Source organism: Euprymna scolopes, chromosome 12 (assembly GCF_053919585.1).
Source record: "Euprymna scolopes isolate OS-2025 chromosome 12, ASM5391958v1, whole genome shotgun sequence".
In the NCBI taxonomy this organism is placed as follows: Eukaryota; Metazoa; Mollusca; class Cephalopoda; order Sepiida; family Sepiolidae; genus Euprymna; species Euprymna scolopes.
Window position 1 is genome coordinate 95,103,123 of NC_136493.1, and position 3,932 is coordinate 95,107,054.

The window sequence follows — 3,932 nt, forward strand, 5'->3', positions numbered from 1 at the left end:
TATGTGATCTGGAAGAGAGCCAGTAAAAATTACCAACATTTAGATGGACATTGGTTTTAATAGACAATATTTATGTGATCTGGAAGAGAGCCAGTAAAAATTACCAACATTTAGATGGACATTGGTTTTAATAGACAATAGTTATGTGATCTGGAAGAGAGCCAGTAAAAATTACCAACATTTAGATGGACATTGGTTTTAATAGACAATATTTATGTGATCTGGAAGAGAGCCAGTAAAAATTACCAACATGTAGATGGACATTGGTTTTAATAGACAATAGTTATGTGATCTGGAAGAGAGCCAGTAAAAATTACCAACATTTAGATGGACATTGGTTTTAATAGACAATAGTTATGTGATCTGGAATAGAGCCAGTAAAAATTACCAACATTTAGATGGACATTGGTTTTAATAGACAATAGTTATGTGATCTGGAATAGAGCCAGTAAAAATTACCAACAAATTAAAGATCGTCTCTCATAATGTACCTATTTACTATGCCTCCCCACGGGACAGAGTTAGACACCAGGGTCGTTTTTTAACGTGGAGAAAAGGTACAAAAATAAAAATTGTCTCAGTCGTGAAGGATTTCTCCTCCACCGAAAAAGAACAAGAAATGGAAGTGCAGCATCTGAAGAACAGATGGTATTTATTTGCTCCCCCACCGAGCAAATTAGGCACAAGGCCAATTTTTAATGTGAGGAGTGAAGGGAGGGGGAAGGGAAAAAGGGGACCAGCTCCCGAGAGGTGGGAAATGGGAGCTGGTTTAAGGTCAGGCATGTGGGGTTGCCCCCACATCTGGTCTTTGCTAGTCATAGCTTGCAATATCTGCCAGAACAGATACTACACTTTGATCTTGACCAAAAGGCCAAGAAAAAAAATGTAACTATTATTTTATTGAACTATGTATCATAATCTTATTATCTCATTTGGATCAGTTCTATATTTAAAATACAATGGACATCGCTTTTATAGAAATGTAAATAAATCCATGTTTTCTGCGTTTATTGCTTTTTTCTAACTTTTTGTGCAACCTAGAATATCAGCTTTATTAAAACGTATTAGTTGATTAAATATATTTCTCATTCCGTGGAATTTCCGTGGGTCCTATTAGTTGAAAAAACATTATAGTTACACCAATCAGTTTCAGTTGTATAACAATTTGGTTCAAATAATCATTTAATGACGAAACGACATTGAAATAGTTTACTTTAAATTTCAAAATTTTGTTAGCATCACCAAGTACAAATCTTAAGTATTTCTTAATTATATTCTACAAATCGACTGTACTAAGGATTGAACCAGCAACCTCCAGAAGATTCTCACGTAGAATTAAACATACTTGATCCGTTGCATCACGGCATTTCTAAACATTAGGAGAATAAAAATATTTTATGAAGATTTCTAATTTAATTGCAATAATATTTTAATTAAGAAAGTTTAATTTATGAATCAAGCATTAAGGCAATCGATATTTTTTTTTTCTGTGATCACAAACATTTTCAGTCCCCTTTAACATCGAACATCTGTTACCGACGCAGGGAGAGAGAAAATACATTTTGATTTATTCTCCTAAACGTGAAATTTCCACGGGTCCTGCTAGTCATCAAATATTTATTCATGCTGTTTGGTTGGTTTGTTTTACGACATATTAGCAGTTTTCTCGTTATTCATTGCCGAATCCAGTCATTTGAGCAATTTATTTCATATTTCATGAATTTATTCGTGTTTTTTTTTTGTTTTGTTTTGTTTTGTTTTGTTTTTTTGTCGTTGTTTTTTGTTTTGTTTTTGTTTTTTCGTAAGGAGAAACTTGTTTTTGCTTTTTTCCTTTACAGAACATGATTGAATTTTGCGTTTTAAAAGGAAAAAATAACATCAATGTTTAAGGCATTTTTAGTCCCCAAAACCAGTATCTTCAGACAGCCTTACCTGGTAGCACCAGAACATGTGATTAGAGAAGTTTCCATTAAGCGCGTATGATGATCAGGTACAACATGTTAGATAGCACGTGCTTTGTTTTATTAGTATTATGTATTAGCCTATATCGTATGTGTGAGCGTGTATGTTCGTGTGTGTATGTTAATATTATGATATGCATATACGTCTTTGTGAATTAGCTAAAGCTCATACTTATAAGCATAATTCGAAGCAATACCATATTTGGTGCGGATTGAGTAAAAAGCAAACGGAATTATTTCCATCGCAGTATTATCTTTCCACCCATCGCCCTACCACCACCATCCTAGTGGCTTGGGGGGCAATCCACCACAAGTACCACCCCAACCGAATCCCCGACGGAGCTAATATTTTTACTCATCTGCACAATAACATTATTAAAGAGACCGTCTTAACATCATCAAGCACTTTCATACACCCACGACTACGCCACATTCGCCGAGGTCAACAATTCCTCTCCTCCACAGCTGACAAGTAAAGTGATGGCAGTAGGTAGAGAATAGTGATGGCCTCCGGGGTGCATTAGTAAATGTCGTAGCGGAGAAATGCTGTCTAGAATGTGGGTGGGGGTGGGGGTAAGTGCGAGGCGTTCGAAGTGATGGTGATGCTGGTGGAAATGGCGACTGCGAACCAGCCGAGGACGGGAGAAATTTTTTTTTTTTGTGTGTGTGTGTGTGTGTGTGTGTGTGTGTGTGTGTGTGTGTGTGTGTGTGTGTGTGTGTGTGTGTGTGTTTTTGTTTTTTTTTTTTTTTTTTTTTTTGCACCGTCCTTACTTAGGCACACAAAATGGGTTTGTAGCTATTGCTGTGCGTTGTCAGATTTGTTGTGTTGAAGATAGATGTGACGATTATAGTTCGGGTATGGTGTGCCTATACGTGTAGAGAGGACAATTTGCCTGGCCTTGAGTGAATCGGGGCATCGAGATACATGTTCTTGCAAACGTGTTATTGTTCCTGCACTCTTAAGTAAGAATTTAAAAAATCAGAAGTTGACTCACACAGCAGATTAAAAAAAAAAAGAACTAAAATTGTAAATAGATTCATTTATTTTATTTTATTACGTACCATTATGTACAATAAGTGACCTTGTCTGTTTGTCTGTTTGTCTGCCTGTCATTCTGGGGAACGGTCGCTACCAAACTCCTTCGTCAATGTTTTGTCTACAGTCTTGAAAATTGATATATAAAGGATTTGAATCCGTGGAACAAGTCAGAATTGGAATTTAGCCGGTGAAAATAGCCGCTCGGGTGCAAAATTTAAAAAATAATTTGAACTTGTCAAGCGTAGTCGACTTAAAATGCACGTGTGCGCATGTGTGAATAAATATTTATAGATTAAACAAGGTTATTTATTGCAGTTTTTGTAACAGTATCCCCAATAATCTCTGCCTTTCATAGTTATGGTCTCACCACTACTTGGGTAATATTGAAACCGATTGCTTCGGAAAATGCGTAACTGGAACTGTAGAGACTCAACACACGACGGGTCCCGAAGAACGTACAAGATGGGATTTTATGGTCTTATAAATCCAATTTTGTGTTCTCATCTGACCTTTTACTGTTGGGTTCGTAGCTATTGGTATTGTATATTTTTTTTCTATTTTTTTTTTTTTTTTTTGTTTAATATTTGGAACGGGGAATCCTGCGAGACGAGGCTTCATAATTTGTGTATACATTTTTTGCGGACTTTTCTCCTCATCTTCATAGACCTTGTTTTTGAGTATTTCTATATTCCGTTCCTTGACAAAGACAGTGACGTCTCGGCCATCCTTTGACCTTCTTCAAAGAATTAAAAAAAAAATTTTTAAATATATTTATTTTTTATGTACGGACGTTCCGATAATCGTTATTGTCGCTATTACATCAGAATAAAACTTTCATCAGCAAGGTCCTGGATATGAACTTAAACTATATCCAGTGGTGAGGCCCCAGTTTGCGGGCTTTAGGGAGTGTGGAGCCACCCTTTAATTACCAT

At 36.1% G+C, this 3,932-nt stretch overlaps 1 pseudogene; it reads right to left on the reverse strand.

The window, feature by feature from the left end:
- Nucleotides 1-728: 728 nt before the first annotated feature.
- On the reverse strand, nucleotides 729-883 carry LOC145291757 (U2 spliceosomal RNA; annotated as a pseudogene).
- Nucleotides 884-3,932: the final 3,049 nt, after the last annotated feature.